At 52.4% G+C, this 19,560-nt stretch overlaps 1 protein-coding gene and 1 pseudogene across 6 annotated transcripts in view; one reads left to right on the top strand and one right to left on the bottom strand.

The window, feature by feature from the left end:
- APBA2 (amyloid beta precursor protein binding family A member 2) overlaps positions 1-19,560 on the top strand; it is a 289,264-nt gene that overhangs the window by 25,638 nt on the left and 244,066 nt on the right. For all 6 annotated transcript variants that reach the window (XM_053581965.1, XM_053581966.1, XM_053581960.1 and 3 more), the window contains exon 2: positions 14,978-15,080. The gene's annotated coding sequence lies outside the window, so the exon portion shown is untranslated. The remainder of the gene's footprint in view (positions 1-14,977; positions 15,081-19,560) is intronic.
- Positions 7,248-7,914, bottom strand: LOC128579799 (SAP domain-containing ribonucleoprotein-like; annotated as a pseudogene).

The following is a 19,560-nucleotide window of genomic DNA, read 5'->3' as shown; positions in this document are numbered from 1 at the left end:
TCTCACTCTGTCACCCTGAGTAGAGTGCTATGGCATCATCACAGCTCCCTGCAACCTCAAACTCATGGGCTCAAACGATCCTCCTGCCTCACCCTCCTGAGTAGCTAGGACAACAGGCACCTACCAGAATGCTGGCGAGTTCTTTCTATTTTTAGTAGAAACAGGGTCTCACTGTTGCTCAGATTGGTCTCAAACTCCTGAGCACAAGCAGTCCACCCACCTCAGCCTCCCGGAGTGCTGGGATTATAGGCACGAGCCATGGCACTCCCCACCTCTGAAATGTTTAACTGTCCTCTGAGGCATCTGCCCAGAACGTGGACTCCCCCGTCTCTGTCCTGCCTGTTGCTCCGTGTTTTCCAGGGAGACCCAACTCTCCTGGTGGGCCCTGGACTGGATGGGAGAAGAGCGTGTGTAATGTCCCACACCACTGGTGGGTGGGTCTTCTGGGATCTAAGGAGGGTGTATTGGCATGAGTTATTTTCCGGCTGAGTCCTTCCTCCTAATTTGAGATGGGCTCTGGAATTTCGACTGCAAGTGATGAAAAGGGGGCAAGTGGCTTTTCATGATGGTGGGATTAGCTGTGCAGGCACCCCTGACGCGGAGGAAGGGCTCTGTTAAAGTCCAGTGACTCAGAGTGCAGCCTGATTGAGGATTTATTTACATAATTGTGTATTGCTTGAAAGTGAGCAATTTGTAAGGTCACTTTCAGGGTTCTTGGGGCAGGTCTGGGGCTGCTGTCTGTGGGGTGGGTTCAGTGTCAGCCCGTGGTGTGCCTCATTTCCTGGGTATCACTGAGGAAGGGCTCTTTGATTTTCAATTTTAAGGCCTTACCATCAGCGTCGGCCTGATACAGAGCAGGATGTTGGAAATGGGCTGCAGTTACAGCCTAATGGGATGGGTTTTATTTCGGATGAGTGGACTGTGACAGCTTTTAACTACCTTCATATAACTCTTCTCACAATAGGCCATTTTGCTCTCGTTTAATGGAAAACGTGTAGCTGAAGTCTGCCTTATAGTCCTGCATCCACGGTGGCCTAGGTCGGTCCTGGCTCATCTCCCACCAGGGCCACTATCTAGCAGGCCAGCCACAGCCAGGAAGTGGGGACAAACGGGGGCCCCCACTGAGCCCAACCTTAAGGGCCCATGTGGCTTTTAATCTGCTGTATTCTGTCCAGAGACATTTCATATTCAGGGCAGAGTTGTTTTGCTGTTGGCTTTCAGCAGGAGCGAGGCTGGGCAGCTGTCCGTGGGCTTCCGTGGTGGCTGGGGTGTCCCAGGATGAGGAATCAGGTGGGAGCATCGTTCTCCAGGTGTCTCTGGGCTGAAATGATTTGTTTTCGTCGACACCGAAGTGTCTATATTGAGGATTGGTAAGAGTAGAGCTCGTGTTTCATCACTGATACGAATACTCAGGCCTCTCCCCCAGAGGCCTCATAAAATGTTCTCGGGGTGAGTGGACACCTGAGTGTGACACTCAAACCTGGGAGAGCCTTGGTGGCGATTTCAGTTGTTGTTGTTGGTGGGGCTGCTGATTGTGTGTTCTCTGCTTGAGCCAGCACTGAAGGTGCCTGCCCAAATGTCAGGAAAAACCTGGGGTTCTTCTTCACATGGGTAGAGGGGAGCCCTTTCATTTTTAAAATCTGCTTGAAAACTTTAGTGTTACTGAAACAATCCATTGGTGAGAATAGCCTTTTATGTGTTTGCAGATCACACCTCCGTCTCTCTGTAGGCGTCCTCAAACTTTTTAAACAGGGAGCCAATTCACTGTCCCTCAGACTGTTGGAGGGCTGGACTATAGTTAAAAAAAAAAACAAAAAAACAACTATGAACAAATTCCTATGCACACTGCACATATCTTATTTTGAAGTAAAAAAAACAAAACGGGAACAAATATAATCATACTGCCTCATGTGGCCCGTGGGCCGCAGTGTGAGGACGCCTGCTCTAGATTATACTGTGGGTGCCAGCCTGTGCCTGTTACCAGGTGGGACCTCGGGATTTTCCCAGGCTTCTGGCTTGGCTCCAAAGCTGCATGTGCCATGGAAAGGGCCACCCTCCTGTTCAGGGTAACAAGGTTCTGTGTACCCCTCGATGTTACGGTAAAATATGTACATGAAATCTACCGTCTGAACCATGTATATAAAGTGTACAGTTCCATGCATTAAGTGTATTCACATTGTTGTATAACCATCACCATCTCCAGAATTTTCTTTATCTTGCAGAACTGAAACTCTGTACCCACTAAACAAAGCACCCCATTTCCCTGCCCAAGCCCTAGCTCCCACCATTCTGCTTTCCGTCTCTGTGAATTGGCTCCTCCTAGCAGTTGATTCACACAAGACTTGTGTCTGCGTATGGCTTGTTTTACTTGAGCACAATGTCTGCGAGGTCCATCCACGTTTTAACACATGTCAAAATTTCCTTCCTTCTTTTTAAACACACACACACATATATATATATATTTTTAGACCATCTCGCTATGTTGCCTTCAATAGAGTGCCATGGTATCATAGTTCACAGCCACTTCAAACGCTTGGGCTCAAGCGATTCCCTTGCCTCAGCCTCCCAAGTAGCTGGGACTACAAGTGTCTGCCACAATGCCTGGCTTTTGTTGTTGTTGTTGTTGCAGTTGTCATTGTTCTTTAGCAGACCCAGGCTGGGTTCGAACCCACCACCCTTGGTGCATATGGCCAGTGCCGTAACCACTGTGCTACAGGTGCCGAGCCAGATTTCTTTCCTTCTTAAGGCTGAATAATATTCCTCGCTTACCCTTCATTCGTCAGTCATCTCAGATAATACAGAGAACCAGAGAAACAAGTGAGGACTTAATGTTGGCTGTCCTACTCTCTGCTTATGCTCTGCCAGGGTGGACAGGCTGAAGCTATGTCTGCTCACTCCTGCGTCCAGTGGGCAAGTGCAGCACCGAGTGCAGAGGGAGCCAAGGAGTGGGAGCCAGTCCCCATCATCAAAGGACAGCAAGGACTTGCCAAGTTAGTGCAGCTCACCCTGGACTTTGCAGTGCTAAAGAAAAAAGTGTTTTCTATGGAGAAAGGAGCCTGTATCCACCTTGAAGGTGGTTTGTCACAGGGCTTCAAAGGGATGCTTCTCTGTCCCCAGGCTTGGGTGGGAGATTGGTACTCTTGGTGAGAAGATGAAAACCCCCCTGTGTGACTGCAGCGGCTGGCTTGATCATGGTCAGCTGTGCCAGAGCCTGCAAAGCTCACCTCTCATACTAGGAAGTCAATAAATGTTATCTGAAGTTGATATACCCAGAAATAGGGTATGAAAATTATTTAGAGAGGTGGAATATGGCCTCCAGAAGAATTAAAGTCAGAAATGATGAAAAGGATTGCTAATGGAGTGGGGAAGTCCAGATAGGGGAACCGTGAGGCTGTTTCAGCATTTGATTACTTTAGTCTGAGTGAAAGAACTGCCCCATTTCTTTAGGGTTATGCACAGCTGAAGACTGACCATCTGTCAGACACACTGGGTAGTTCTCCCGGTAAGGCTGAGCTGGAGGCTTCTGTCCTCAGGTGGGTAGGGCAGCAGTGGCAGGCTCCGGCTAGGGTATCTGACAGCACCAGGCAGGAAATGGAAGTACCCAGTGATGGGTGGGATGATGGTATCAGGCACAATAATTCCTGCCAAAATCTTAATGATGGGCAATGAATTAATGCGCTGCCCTGGCCGGATGGGACTAGCATTTGGCAGCAGCCTTCAATGTCTTGTGTTACAGGAAGGAGGATTGGGGTGTACCCACCCGTGGAGGGGCTGGTGAAGGAGTTTTCAATGTGGGGTACCCTGGGGTGTGCTTAAAGCCTTTGCATCACCCCACCTGGCTTAGCAGGAAAGCGAGCTCCTGCTGGGATCTTTTAACACGTGTCCTGTCTCATCACAGCATTTTGCTTTCATGTCAGAACCATGGCAGGGCTTCAAGAACACCACCTTTGGAAATCATCACAGCAAGGCAGCCACTTTCCTCTTTTCATTCTTATATGCCTGCATCTCTTTGAAATTTTTGTTTGTTATCAGTTCCGTCCAGTGATGTATTTGCTTGAGATAGTTTGCCTTGTTGTAAATGGACTCAATATGAAATTATTTCTAAATGAAAATATATTTAGAGTTTCAAGGGTCTTGTTGATTTGGAGGGGGGAGGACTGCCCCAATTTCATTCAGTGTTGTTCTTTTCCAGAAAGGTGGGTCACTAAATGAATAACTGCTATCTTCTGGTTTTCTGATAAGACACAGCATTTTGGGGTTATAAATGTTAAACAGCTTCTAGGTTTTGCAGTAAGAAGCATCAGTGGATTATGTTAGAAAAAAAGAACCCTAAGAAGATGGAATTTTAATTTTGACTTTGTGTAAATACCTTCTCAAACAGAAGGTTCCCTATCCATGGATTCTACATTTTTGATTTGGAAACTGTGTTGCACTGAGGTTTTACTTTGCCAGGTTGGAGGCTGCTGGCGCCTTTATGGTCTTCACTCAGTGAAGTTAGAATCCAGAGAAAGACAACAGCAGTTAGGTCTTGTTAGAAAGAAAAGAGTACAGCCACCAGCCTCAGACCACTTTCCTTCCCCTGAACCAAAAAGATAGTCATTTGCCGGTTTTGCGGAGGGCCCTTGTGGTTTGCCCCGGCCTCCTGGCCTGCTGGGCAGAGATAAGATGCCTGCCTCCACCGCAGCTATTCAGGGCCCAAGGAAGGAGTTTAATTCAGTCTCCTGCCCCCGTGGCCCCCAATCTCATTTACATTTCTGGGACTAATGACACTCCCTTCTTCTGTCTGGAGCTGTGCATGGATTATTTTTCTGTCTTCATTTTAAGAGAGCTTTAACATTCAACTGTATATTGCTTAAGCCATTCTGAAATGTTTCACTTAAAAAAAACCCAAAAAACCCAGAAGGTAGCTGCTTCCACAATCCTTTCGCCACCCCTACACAGAGGCTTTCTGGATGGTTCCCCCCTCGGCTGTGCGGGAGCCCATCTGGAAGTGTTTCAGATTCTAATCAGACACGGAACTGTTTCGATGCAGATTATGGGCTTGTGTTAGCTTTAGTGGTGGAGGGATGGAAATAGATGCTTCCTCTTATTACCATTCCAAGTAAAATAATGAGGCAGCGTATTTGTAGCGAGCTGCTGAAGCCAGACATCACTGGAGTAATTTGGATTACTGGGAAGTTGGAACATATTGTTTTAAGCGATTTCAAGAGAATCGTCTTTGGAAATCCTATACAGTGATGAGTGATTTTTTTTTTTCACTGAATTTCATTTTTACTTATGTTGCTGTATCTGTTTGAATTTAGTTGCGTATCATTTCCCTCTGATAGTGTATGTGCTTTAAGATATTTTGACTCCTAGTAAATAAGTTTAGTATTAAATTATTTCAAGTGATTTTGTTGCGACCTTGGGAGTGTCTCCAGTGTTCGTGTTTAGGTGGAGATGCCACCTCCCAGGTATTTTGCGACATGTGGAGCCAGGCTATTTCAAGGAATGGCCAGAGTAGAAGAGTTTTTCCATTTTTGAGAATGTGCCAGGGATTAGGACGTGGGTTGTATTCAAATGCCTGTCCTTTTATACTTTAAAATACAGAAGCGGTGGCTTCACTGCTGAGAGTTTTATAATCTGTGAGGGGGTTCCTGGGTCTTTTATTTGGGGACTGTATCCAGCTCAGGCTGCATTGCTAAGGTGAAGACCTCATAACCAGGCCCATGTTCCAGCTGTGGCCACTTAGCACGGCCAGGAGCTGGGTGAGGAGAGCCCAGGCTGGGGAGCCCTGGAGGCTGCCTGGTGGATTCTTGTGGCGCAGGCCTGGAGGGGGCACAGCCTGGCACCTCCAGAGGCTGCCCCTCTGCTCTTCTTTCTATCCAGCACCCTCATGCAGCCCCTGAGCACCCCTCTCAGGCTTCGGGGTGTTGGAGGACAGGCCTGTAGCCCTGGTATCTAAGTTTTGTCCTTTGTTCCCTGGCCTTTGACCTGAAGTTACCTTGAGTACCTCGTGGGTGTGTATTTACTTTACAGGGGTCCTCAAACTACGGCCCGCGGGCCACATGCGGTGGTGTGATTGTATTTGTTCCTGTTTTGTTTTTTTACTTCAAAATAAGATATGTGCAGTGTGCATAGGAATTTGTTCATAGTTGTTTTTTTTTTTCCAACTATAGTCCAGCCCTCCAACGGTCTGAGGGAACTGGCCTCCTGTTTAAAAAGTTTGAGTGCCTATGGCTCAAAGGGGTGAGGCACTGGCCCCATATGCCAGAGGTGGCAGGTTCAAACCCAGCCGCGGCCAAAAAACTGCAAAAAAAAAACAAAAAAAAACAAAGAAAACAAACAGAAGGGTAGAATTAAAAAAAAAAGTTTGAGGACCCCTTCATTAGAAATACATGCCTGTGTTTGTAAGGACAAGAGCACAAAGTCATGTAACATGCTTGTTGAATTTTGTCATGAGCAAAGCAGAACGTGGTTGTACGGCCTTTTGTGTGGCCACAGACAGGCAGGATTGAACGCAAGAACCTCTGGACCCAAAGGGGTGAGTTTGGGTTGGCTGCTCGGGAGCTGGGGCAGAGCCTGAGCCCCCCTCCTGGTAGAGTAAACCCCAGAGCGTTGGCACCTGTCAGCGGGTTTTGTCTTCACAGGAGCAGGAGGAGCTGGGACCTGTTCATGCCTTGTGGGGGGCCACACCCAGCCCTGCACCCTGCCAGTCTGGTTCTGTCTAGGACCTGTCCAGGCTGCAGCACCTGTGGATGTCTGTTCCTTGCCCCAGATCTAGGGGCAGGATTTCAGTCCCATGGGCCTAGGTTTCCAAGGCACTCCCTTGGAAGCTGTCCCTGGGGCCTGAGCCTCTCCTTATCCTGGTATACCACTAGCAGGAGAGGGAGCGGGCGGCTTGCTGACCACAGTCTTGCCACAGCAGTTTCTGAGTGGGTTCGGTGTGCCCAAGTGGAGCTCCATGTGTGCTGGGTGCTGGGGGCAGGGGCAGGCCCCAGGTGTGGGGCTTCTTGTCCTTAGAACTTCAGTGATTATTTAAAATTTTAGAAAACATTCTTTTTTTTTTTTCTGTTTTCTATTTTTTTTATTAACAAGCAAACTAATCAAAAACAAAAACACAACAACCTTAAAGTTGGAACAGCAATAAGTCAAACTGCTGCTGGAGTTCACAGATGTACCTGGGGTACATGCTTCCTCAATGCGAGGCCAGACGTAGGCACATGACTGTGCATTTAGGTATAGGTGACTAGGAAGAATCGGAGAAATTGAAACCTCTGGAGAACAGAAAACATCAAGAATTTTTCATCAGGCAATCCCAAAGCGTTCTGCTTTTTTCCTCTTCTTTGCCTCTGTATCCTCTGTGGTTCCAGTTCCTGCTGAACTTGTGACAATCCCAAATCGTTCCTTCCTCTTTTCCAGTTTCTCATCATCTTCTGACTTTCTGGAGATTGAAGAGACCTTCAAACCAAATCTTTGGGCTCTTTCCTTTAGCTTATCCAGGTTAACCATATTGGTTTCAGATGACAGACCTTTTGTTGGAACTGAAGAAATCCCAAATCTAGCTGTCCTTGCAGCGTTTTTACTCTCCAAGCTCACAGGTGCATTGAATCGTTCAGCCCTCTTCTGCATTCTCTCAGTCTGTGGCATTTCAGCTGTAATTTTTACCACTTTCTTCTCTGCTGCCACATCAACAGTTTTTTTCAGGGGGTTCTTCCTCTTTGACAGGAAGTTCTATGGGCTTTGGTTCTTCCTCTGTTTCATCTCCCAGTGCATTTTCTTCATTCGCCTCCTCTTCAGCATGCTCCTCAAGATATGCCTGGAGCCTGCTGATAAGATCTTGTTTTATTCCTTGGTCTCCAAACCACGAGCAAGACATTCCTGCTTTAGTTCAGCAAGCTTCAGCTTATGGAGCTCCACCGTCTCCACCGCCATCTTGTTACCCCTCACTCCACTCTAGAAAACATTCTTGTTGTAGCATAAAATCACCCAGCTTCTTTCAGGGCGTTTGGAGACTTTGCAGCCCTTTTGGCGGATTCTGTCCCATGAGTAGTCTCACTCCAGTCCAACATCCAGGTACATGAGTGGCTCTGCCTGTCGGTGTGGTGGACCTGCTTGGAGCCTCCCCTTCTGCAGCTGGTGAAGGGCTCATCTGGGCACCTCCAGGGGCGTGGGGCCCCTGCTGCATGCTGTGCCTCCCTCCATGTGGAAACGTCTGTGTTCTTTAAAATAATTTTAGGTTTTTTTGTGTGTCTAGTCTGAAAATTGTTTATTTGCCTTTTAAGCATGTGAAAGTGCTTCCCAGCAGAAGGGCTGTGTCTTCTTGGGCGTTCAGTTCCGTTAGGTGTCTTAGGGCCTGTTGCACTTGAGAGGGGAGAGGTGCAGCTGGGCCCCCTGCTCTGTCCCTGGGGCCCTGTCAGGTACTGCTGCGAGACCTCTGACCTCTGGGAAACAGCACACTTCCCAGCGTGATGTATGTGAGAATGCAGTTGTCACCAGGTGACTTTTAAAGAGAGCAGCTTTGCAGAGTTGGTCTGTGTTTCTGAAAATACTGTATATTTGAATTTTGTCTATGAAGGATTCAAAATTGCCGCAGAAGTTTGCAACACGGGGTGCACGCAGCTGTCTTTTGACCTTTTTTCTTCTGTGGACCCCATCCAGGGTGGGGACGGAGAGGCACCTGCCTGGGATTCCAATGGGGGCTGTTGTAACAAGCTGCTCCCCTTCCCTGCACCCCCATTCTACTGCATCCTACCGCAGGGCTCTTCTTCCAGCTTAGCCCAGCTCTTCCTACCCCCAGAAAAAGCTGAAGAAAGTTTTGTCTAGAGGATTCTGGGCTGCTCTGACCTCCTTTGCAAGTGCTGCTCTAGGCAGGCACGGACGATGTGCCTCTTTTCTCTCTAACCTGGAGTCCTGGTTACTCGACATTCCTGCCCCGAACCCTTCTGCGGCTGAGCTAGTCACCCCTGCCTGCACGTCCCAGGTTGCTGGCAGGCCTGTCATCCACAGTGCACATGTGTGCATGTGTGTGCATGCGTGCACACTGTCCACATACTACACACATCACCCACACTCTACCTTCCACAGACACACGCAACATACATACACACACCCCAGCTCCCAGCACATCACATTCCACACACACACTGCACATTAAAACACACATACACACCGTATCATGTTCCACACCCCCACTATGCTGTACACACAAAACACACACCCCGACTCCACACATGCTTCTTACCCCCAGACCCTTCAGCAATACACACACATAGCACACACATACGTGTACCACCCCACCACACCACATTATACACACACTTGCTTGTGAACTACTCAGAGCGTGAAATAGCAGAATTCTTTAGTTTCCCCCCAAATCAATACCATAAGTCCCCGTGTCTCCCACTGCTGGGCCGGCACATGCCCTGGTCCCCAGCCCTTCCCGCCCTGCTCTTACCCAGAGCCTCCTGGTATTTTTGTCCCGTGAGGCTGTGCCCGGTGGTGTGTGCATTGGTTCCTGTCACTTGGGAAGTTGCATCTCTGCTCCACTGGCCTTCCTGAAAGAGAGACGGGTCTTCTGACACCAGCCGGGTGGCTCCTGTGGGGCGTCCTGCTTCTTCCCGCTCCTGCCCGACACCTCCCTGCCTAGGACAAGAACTCCTCAAAGGCACAGTCTGTGGGCTTGATTATGAGGCTGGTGAATAATACTTACATTCTGGTAAAAGCCTCAACTGGTACGTACATGTTTAATAAGGTAAAAGGTGGCGCAGTGGTTAGGGAGCCAGCCATGTATACGGAGCTGGCGAGTTCGAACCCAGCCCGGGCCTGCCAAACAACACGGACAACTACAACCAAAAAAAAAAAAAATAGCTGGACACTGTGGCGGGTACCTGTAGTCCCAGCTACTTGGGAGGCTGAGGCAAGAGAATCGCTTAAGCCCAAGAGTTTGAAGTTGCTGTGAGCTGTGATGCCACGGCACTCTACCCGGGGCAACAAGTTTGAGACTGTCTCAAAAAATAAATAAAATAAAATAAAGTAAAAGGTGAATGCCTCCTTGGCCTCCCACCTCATCTCCACTCTGTTGAGCCTTTGGGGGGGCCTTCAGGTGCTGTCTGCGCACCTCGGCTTCCCCCTGTGGGCTGGCGAGTACGGCTGCTGTCATCTGCGCATGGCGTGGGGCTGACTCCTATCCTCCATCCATACAGGTCTTCAGGATCTGTGTCTGCCAGCACACGCTGCTCTACCTCTTTTATTTTAGTGCCTCAAAGCCATCCAGCATGTGGACCCTGCCATAATTTATTTAACCATTTTCCTATTTCTGAATGTTGATGTTATTTCTAGTTTTTCCAAAAAAGATTGCTGCACTGAGAGTCCTTATACTCAGACCTCATCTACACAAATCCTCCTGGAAATGGAGTTGGGTAAAAGGATATATCTATTTAAATTTTTGATAAGAATGCTGAATTGCCTTTCTGCAAGGCTTCTTTGGGGCTCCTCTTAAAGAAACACATCTTTTAAACAAGGGAAAACCAGTAGAAAAGTAATTCACTGCCAATAGCTAAATGAAGAGAGGGGTGCTCCCACAGGCTGTAGAGTGTGAAAGGCAGCAACCTGGGGGAGCCAGGGGCCCAGGCAAAGGTTGGCACAGTTCTAAGCTTTCCTTTGCTGTCCCCGTTGGGGGGGGGGAAGGATGCCCCGCAGCCTGATGGCCCTCACTGGAGTCAGGAGGACCCTGTCCTCTTCCAGGGCTCCTTCTGGAGCCTGTTCAGACAGCATCCTGGGAGGAACCCTGCCTCCATCTTCTGCCTTACCCATCGGCTCTTTACTTAGAGCTATTCTCACATTTAACTCTGTAAGTATCAACTGCCATATTTAAAAATAACCAATAAACTTAATTTTTCCAGCAGTTTTATGTTTATGGAAAAGTAGAGCAGAAAGTTCAGAGTTCCCCTCTGCTCCTCCAGCCCATCCTCCCAGTTTCTCCACATAGACACCTCACGCCAGTACATTCAGGACTATCGATGAGCCAGCGTTGATTGTTACTAACTGGAGTCCATGGTTATGCAGTCTGTGGCTTTTGACAAATTTGTAATGACTCAACTACTGTTGAAGCAGGAAGCCCTGGTCGGAAGCTGAGGCCGGGATGACTGGCGGAGGGGAGGGCAGGAGAAGAGGCAGGTTCTGGAGGCTTTGGGGCTCAAGCCTGCACGGTTTACTGATGGCTAGGAAGTGGGGAAGGTGGAAGAGAGACTCCCACTGGGTGATGAGTTGTGATCAACTGGGAGTATGGGGGCCATGGATGGTGCTGGACCTTGGGAAAGCTCGGCTCACCTTAGACCTTCTGGGGGTGAGATGTCTGTTAGACATGCATTGAAGGTGTTGGGAGAGCTGAGCACCAGGGAGCTGTCAGCTTAGTGATGGGTCCCACCCAAGGTTGGGTGCTAGATGTCATACACGTCAAACAGTAGCCCAGCTGACGCCAGTGGTGAGCTGTCCACATGGGGACAGAACGGCCCAGGCTGGAGGAAAGAAAGTGGCGGGAGACTAATTCTAAGACTAATTCTAGTCTTCACTTGTCTGGAGAGATTTGCCCTCAAGTTTCCTCCAAATTCACATCCATTAAACTTAGGATACTTCACCACGTGTGCAAAAATTTTAGTGTGAGAACTTTTTCACAATTAGAGTCATTTTCATCCTTTTACCTCTCCTTGACCATCTCGAGGAACGTTTTTTTGGAAGTTAAAGAGAAGTGTGTTTTTAGCATAAAACAAAATTATGACATTTTCAAAAGTTGACAAAGTAGAAAAATATACATGAGATTCTGCTGAGATGTGGTCACATCATTGAGTCTTGCATCGAATGGTACACGTGTCCTAAGCCCAAGTTGTTCTCCCTGTGTGGATGGGCCTGTAAGTCAGAACAAGAGCAGAAACCCCCCAGGACTGTCATTCAGTGTCCAGCTCCCACAGGGCCAGGCTCAGTAACTGCAGCCATTCTCCTCACTGGGCAGGTGGGCGTGGAATTGCCCAGAGGTAGAACTTTACAAGTTGTACTTTGCAGAACCAGGGATGCCTGCCTGAAAACGACCCTCCACCTGGGCTGGTGGGATGAATTTGTTTGCATACCTCTGCCCTAAGCCCCGTGTTGGGCACCTCCGTGTGCTCTCTGCAGGGCCTGGGTCTTGCTGCCTGCCTGTGCCCAGCTCCACTCTCAGGGTCACACGGACTCTTGGGGTCAAGTCTTGTCCAAATGCTGTTGGCACCTGATCCTGATTCTTTCACCCCAGACATTTGCATGGGTGGCCCTGCTGTCTTCAGACCCCGCACGAGCATCTGGGGGGCCACTGGCACACAACTTGAGCTGGTGGGCGCTGTCAGCGGCTGGAGTGGAGCATCTTCCTGGGGTTGGATGTTCTTAGATCACAGCTGGGCTCCTGGAACCACTTGAAGGGGATGGGAGTGGTTTGGGCTGGATGTGCCTGTCGACTTGAGCTTTTGCAGAAGAGAGCGAGTCTCCCTCCTGCTGACCCTTTGCCATCCCAGGCCCTGCTCTGCTGTTCCTAGATGGGCACCATGACCTGCTGGCCACCTTGCAAGGCCAGGAGGGCCCTGGTGGTTAATTGGTAGCAGTAGAGCTCAGACATTGGGCTGGGGTGCGGGTGTTCACCCCTGCCTTCCTGTGCTCTTTCTGGGGTTGGGATGGGTGGAGGGCAGCAAGCTGGCCCTTGGGAACCGTGCTCTGCGGCTGCCACTTAAACGTGGATGTTATTTCTGAGTTACTGGTGTGTGCGGCCCTCCTCTGTAGGCATTTTTCCTGGGAGGGTCAGGAACGTGGCTGAGCCCAGGGAGGAAGAACAGGATACCACATGTGTGCCCTGCCGGGAAGGTCATCTGCTGGGCACCTGTGCCCCACACATGGTGCCTGGCTTCACCCCTGGTTGTTGAATAGGGGAGGGGAAATGAAGAACCGCGGACATCCCGGCTCCTCTGGAGCGGCACTGCAGAGAGCTGCCTGGGTTTTTAGCTGCCAGAACATGTTGTGGAGTCGGGGGCAACCTGTGGCCCTGTGGGGATGGTGGGAGCCTGTACTGGGGGGTGGCAGGTGACTCCTGGGGAGAATCAGGATGAGGGCAGGGACCTGCGAGAAGCAAGCCGGTCTGGGAGGGGTGCAGTTTATGGGGACCAGTCCTGAATGGCTCCATCAACACACTCTGAGGCTGGGCTGGGGGTGTCCTGCAGGTTTCCTCTCCGGGAGGGGCTATGCAAGTTCAACCCTCACGGCGGCCTCTGCCTTGCCTTTCTGGGAGCTTCTGACCAAGTTCTGCCCAACCCCAGGTGATTTTGCAGCATGTTGATGTGACAATTCCCCCGCCACACTCAGAAACTTCTGGTGGCAGAAGCCGCCCTGTGTGCTTTCTGAGGTGGGTCTGTTCCTGCTTCCTTCCTACTGTAACTGCTGCCTTTGACCTTCAGCTTGCTCTCTCCAGTCTTTGCAGCTCCTTGCGTCTATCCTCCTCTTTTTTTAAGGCTACATTTGCCATTTTGCTGGCCTGCAATGGCACATCCAATCTATGAACGCCATGCCCCCGTGGAGGCGGGGGTGGGGGGGTCCTCGAAGGAGCGGGCAGGAGAGATGGTCAGAAACAAGGCAGGGCTGAGGAAGAGTGTGAAGACCACTGGCGTTCAGGGACATCTTCCCTAGTTTTGAAAAATGAATAGGAGCTTGCCAGGAAGATTCTAGAGGAACAAAAACGGGAATGGCTCGAACATGGGCATGGAAGAGGTGAGGCATGGCACGGGGCTTTGGGGTGTGACAGGTGCAAGGCACGGGCAGAGTTGCTGGCCTCCGTGTGCCCCGTTAGAGTCCCTGGCTGTAGGTGTGGCAGTGGGGACAGGCACAGTGCCCCAACCCTTGTGCTTTGGGCCTATGGGGTAGGGGTGTGATTAGAACTTAGGAGGCTTCAGGTGGAAGGCCTGCTCCTCCGGCAGGAAACGTACGCCAGAGGAAGTAGCCTGATGGAATGTGGTGGCCACTGGTGTGAGAGCTCAGGGAGCCTCTTGAGTCCTGGGTGTCAGCTCCCTTGTGGGACATGGTAGGAAGACGAAAATGAGAGGGGTTGGGGTGGGGTCTGAGCCATTGTACCTCACTGCTGCCATCATTCTGTGACATAGGGAAACCGAGGCCCAGGTGGGTTAAATAGTCTTCCAGGCCTTGAGGTGCACAGCTAAGATGTGAACCAAGGTGTCTGTCCCCACGGCTCAGTTCTGTGGGGAAACTCAGGTGGCTGTCAAGGCAAGAGTGGTCCTGCTGATGTGCAAAGGTGCTGGCTAGGCACTGATGCCTCCCGCCTCTCAGGGAGAAAACAGTGTCACCTGCTGATCTGGATGCCCGCTCTGGGCACCAGCATGTGCACACCTTTGCCTTTTCTCTGCAGAGGGTTTGTTTGCAACCCTCCTGCTCCCCTGCCCATGTGTGGCACACACTATTTTAATATAAATAACCCACTTTATACCAAGCCATGTATCTCATGCAATATTTCACTACTTGGGAAAATCAAGTTGGGAGCGGAACCTTGATTGACTGTGGTCAGAGCGAATGAAACCTGAAATGTTGATGGTACCGGGTTTCCCGTATCTCCTTCCAGAGGGTTGGAGCATTGTCTTCCTCGCAAGCTGAGTTAGAGTGACCCTGGCTGCCCATGGCCTCAGGCTGTTAGTCGCCTGTGCTCCCTGACCTCTGGAGTGAACTCCAGGGTCTCCCGGAAAACTTGGGGAGAGTCACAATCAGTTTGCAGCCCCAAGCAGGTGTTTGTCTATTCTGGAGAGTTTTGGAGTTCTGATCTGGTTTCAAGCTGCTTTCGGGGTTGTGTGGTGGAGCGCGGCCAGGTCCCTTGCTATGGAGGTGGCGGCCTGTCGTCCTGCCCTGGGGGGCCACTGTCTGAGGTCTAGCGCTTCACTCTCAGTGGCTAATGCTCTCTTTGTGCTCTTCTCCACCCCAGCTTGAATATTTCAGCACTGCTGAATCTCGCGCGAGCCGACCACATTGGAGGCCGGGATGGTCCTGAGCACGGTTGAGCGTCTTCTTGAATCTGGAGATATCGAGTGAGTAGGACACGCTGTGGTCACCACTAGACTCCACCAGATGTGCTGTTCACGTGTGAGCCTCTGTGGTGTGCTAAATGGAGGCCACTGCCCTCACCTTCTCTAACAAAAGTTGAAATGCAGCTATGCTGAATTTTTCGTCCTTTTCCGGTTTTACAAATTTACTTTTCTTTTGAGGAGCAAGGCAGGAAGGAGAACACATGTTCACAGAGAATAGCTGGCCAGACAGAGGCTCACCGTGCATTTCTGCAACTCGGGCCATTTCCCTCAGAGGTCTTGTCCAAGGGACCCAGCAGGTGCCTTCTCTGGGCTGGACCAAGCACCTCTGACCCTCCGTGTAGGGCTGTGTGGCTTTCTTAGGGAGCCTTCCTCTGGTTAGGGTGCTGATGGGGGTCGGGGTGTCCTGGGAGCCCAGGCTGCTTGCTGTGGAACTGTGTGGCCAGTCCCAGGCACTGCTTGTGTGGGCAGCAGGCGGGGCAGTGTGAGACACTGGTGGTCACTGCAGAGAGTCCCACGTATGCATTGTGCAGGGCGCTGGAGCTGTGACCAAGGCACCTGGACAAGGGCAGGTCTCAGGGTGCGTCACTTGCTGGGGAACACTGGTGACCAGACCTGTATTATTAATAATTTCCTAGGGAAGCTGTAACAAATTATCACCAAGTGGGTAGCACATACAGCAGAAACTCAGCAGCTCATACCTCTGGAGGCCAGAAGCCTGAGGTCACAGTGTCGGCGAGGTGTCAGCAGGGTTGGCCCCTTCGGTGTGCTGTGTGGGGAAGGTTGCTCTGTGCCTCTCTCTGTGCTGCTGGAGCTCACCAGCCATCTGTGGTGTGCATTGGTTTCTGGCAGCGTAATTTGACTCTTTCATCTACATGCCTCCTCACTGTAAGGACACCACTCATTCTGGATTAGGGCCCGCTCTAATAACCTCAGTTTAACTTAATGGTCATTTGCTAAGACCTTACTTCCAATCAGGGTCACACGCACAGGCACTGGGGACTAATAGGACCTTCAACATTATTTGGGGGTACATAATTCTACCCCGAGAAGTCTCCACTCGGGCGGAGCCTATTCTGTAGCTCCTGCAGAAGTGGGAGTATCGTAATTGTCCCCCAGGAGCCCTTTCCAAGTAGAAGTGCGGTGCACAGCGGGGCCAAGGCAGTGTCACTGCCACGCTCTGTCCCTTAGTGGACCCTCTGACCCAAGTCCCAGTTGCCCACGCTGGTGCTGCTTTTCCCCAGGGCCCTTTCTCCCCCTGCTGTCCCCCTTCCTTCCCACTTCCTGCGGTTCCCATCCCTACCCTTGTCCCTGCTCCCGGGAGCCAGCTCAGGGCCACCCGCTCTTGGGAGGTTTTCTGCTCCCGCCTTTCTGCTTACCCCACTGCAGCTCCTTTGGGTGAGTGGAGGCCTTGAGAGCAGCACCAGCAGCATTTATTCCACACACGCCAGGTGCTGTGTGGAGGACGCCACTGTCACGCCCCTGATGGTCACTGCCATTCATGAGTGGCAGAGCAGAGCCAAACTCTCGGGGGCTCCAAAGCCTCAGCCACTCTCCATCACTACCCCAGACCCTGTCCTGGGTGCTGGGGAGGCTGAAGCTGCTAGGACAGGCCTGTGCACAGGCTTTTAACACAGCCTGCCGGGCTGAGCGTCGCTTGTGGTGATAGGACCCATACCAGCCACCCTCATCCCTTCACGGCTGGAGTCTTGATCTGCTTTTTAAAATTTTTATTCTATCAGTATGAAATGTATATGTATTTAAAGAAGTTAAAGAGTTTATAAGGTTTATTAAAGATAATAACAGACCCTGGACCATTTTGCATACAGTGGTCTGCCCTGTCCCACTCCCAGAGACCACCACTGCCCGCTCTCAGAGCTGTTCCCTGGCCTCCATCTCCACCGCTGCCCGCTCTCCAAGCTGTTCCCTGGCATCCATCTCCACTGCTGCCCGCTTCCAGAGTTGTTCCCTGGCATCCATCTCCACTGCTGCCCTCTCTCAGAGCTGTTCCCTGGCCTCCATCTCCACCGCTGCCCGCTCTCAGAGCTGTTCCCTGGCCTCCATCTCCACCGCTGCCCGCTCTCCAAGCTGTTCCCTGGCATCCATCTCCACTGCTGCCCGCTTCCAGAGTTGTTCCCTGGCATCCATCTCCACTGCTGCCCTCTCTCAGAGCTGTTCCCTGGCCTCCATCTCCACCGCTGCCAGCTCTCTGAGCTGTTCCCTGGCATCCATCTCCACCGCTGCCCGCTCTCCGAGCTGTTCCCTGGCCTCCATCTCCACCGCTGCCCGCTCTCCAAGCTGTTCCCTGGCCTCCATCTCCACTGCTGCCCGCTTCCAGAGTTGTTCCCTGGCATCCATCTCCACCGCTGCCCGCTCTCCAAGCTGTTCCCTGGCCTCCATCTCCACCGCTGCCCGCTCTCCGAGCTGTTCCCTGGCCTCCATCTCCACCGCTGCCCGCTCTCCGAGCTGTTCCCTGGCCTCCATCTCCACCGCTGCCCGCTCTCCGAGCTGTTCCCTGGCCTCCATCTCCACCGTTGCCCGCTCTCCGAGCTGTTCCCTGGCCTCCATCTCCACTGCTGCCCGCTTCCAGAGTTGTTCCCTGGCATCCATCTCCACCGCTGCCCGCTCTCCAAGCTGTTCCCTGGCATCCATCTCCACTGCTGCCCGCTTCCAGAGCTGTTCCCTGGCCTCCATCTCCACCGCTGCCAGCTCTCTGAGCTGTTCCCTGGCATCCATCTCCACCGTTGCCCGCTCTCCGAGCTGTTCCCTGGCCTCCATCTCCACCGCTGCCCGCTCTCCAAGCTGTTTCCTGGCCTCCATCTCCACTACCGCCAGCTCTCTGAGCTGTTCCCTGGCCTCCATCTCCACTACTGCCAGCTCTCTGAGCTGTTCCCTGGCATCCATCTCCACCGTTGCCCGCTCTCCGAGCTGTTCCCTGGCCTCCATCTCCACCGCTGCCCGCTCTCCAAGCTGTTCCCTGGCATCCATCTCCACTGCTGCCCGCTTCCAGAGTTGTTCCCTGGCATCCATCTCCACTGCTGCCCTCTCTCAGAGCTGTTCCCTGGCCTCCATCTCCACTGCTGCCCTCTCTCAGAGCTGTTCCCTGGCCTCCATCTCCACTGCTGCCCTCTCTCAGAGCTGTTCCCTGGCCTCCATCTCCACTACTGCCAGCTCTCAGAGCTGTTCCCTGGCCTCCATCTCCATCACTGCCCGCTCTCCGAGCTGTTCCCTGGCCTCCATCTCCACCGCTGCCCGCTCTCCGAGCTGTTCCCTGGCCTCCATCTCCACCGCTGCCCGCTCTCCGAGCTGTTCCCTGGCCTCCATCTCCACCGCTGCCCGCTCTCCAAGCTGTTCCCTGGCCTCCATCTCCACTGCTGCCAGCTCTCTGAGCTGTTCCCTGGCCTCCATCTCCACCGCTGCCCGCTCTCCAAGCTGTTCCCTGGCCTCCATCTCCACCGCTGCCCGCTCTCCAAGCTGTTCCCTGGCCTCCATCTCCACTACTGCCAGCTCTCTGAGCTGTTCCCTGGCCTCCATCTCCACCGCTGCCCGCTCTCCAAGCTGTTCCCTGGCATCCATCTCCACCGCTGCCCGCTCTCCGAGCTGTTCCCTGGCCTCCATCTCCACCGCTGCCAGCTCTCTGAGCTGTTCCCTGGCCTCCATCTCCACCGCTGCCCTCTCTCCAAGCTGTTCCCTGGCATCCATCTCCACCGCTGCCCGCTCTCCGAGCTGTTCCCTGGCCTCCATCTCCACCGCTGCCAGCTCTCTGAGCTGTTCCCTGGCCTCCATCTCCACTGCTGCCAGCTCTCTGAGCTGTTCCCTGGCCTCCATCTCCACCGCTGCCCTCTCTCCAAGCTGTTCCCTGGCATCCATCTCCACCGTTGCCCGCTCTCCGAGCTGTTCCCTGGCCTCCATCTCCACCGCTGCCCGCTCTCCGAGCTGTTCCCTGGCCTCCATCTCCACTACCGCCAGCTCTCTGAGCTGTTCCCTGGCCTCCATCTCCACTACTGCCAGCTCTCTGAGCTGTTCCCTGGCATCCATCTCCACCGTTGCCCGCTCTCCGAGCTGTTCCCTGGCCTCCATCTCCACCGCTGCCCGCTCTCCAAGCTGTTCCCTGGCATCCATCTCCACTGCTGCCCGCTTCCAGAGTTGTTCCCTGGCCTCCATCTCCACCGCTGCCCGCTCTCCAAGCTGTTCCCTGGCATCCATCTCCACTGCTGCCCGCTTCCAGAGTTGTTCCCTGGCATCCATCTCCACCGCTGCCCGCTCTCCGAGCTGTTCCCTGGCCTCCATCTCCACCGCTGCCCGCTCTCCGAGCTGTTCCCTGGCCTCCATCTCCACCGCTGCCCGCTCTCCGAGCTGTTCCCTGGCCTCCATCTCCACCGCTGCCCGCTCTCCAAGCTGTTCCCTGGCCTCCATCTCCACTGCTGCCAGCTCTCTGAGCTGTTCCCTGGCCTCCATCTCCACCGCTGCCCGCTCTCCAAGC

This window comes from Nycticebus coucang, chromosome 2 (assembly GCF_027406575.1).
Source record: "Nycticebus coucang isolate mNycCou1 chromosome 2, mNycCou1.pri, whole genome shotgun sequence".
Taxonomy (NCBI): domain Eukaryota; kingdom Metazoa; phylum Chordata; class Mammalia; order Primates; family Lorisidae; genus Nycticebus; species Nycticebus coucang.
The sequence above is the reverse complement of the archived record's forward strand: the minus strand, read 5'-3'. Positions and strand labels throughout refer to the sequence as shown.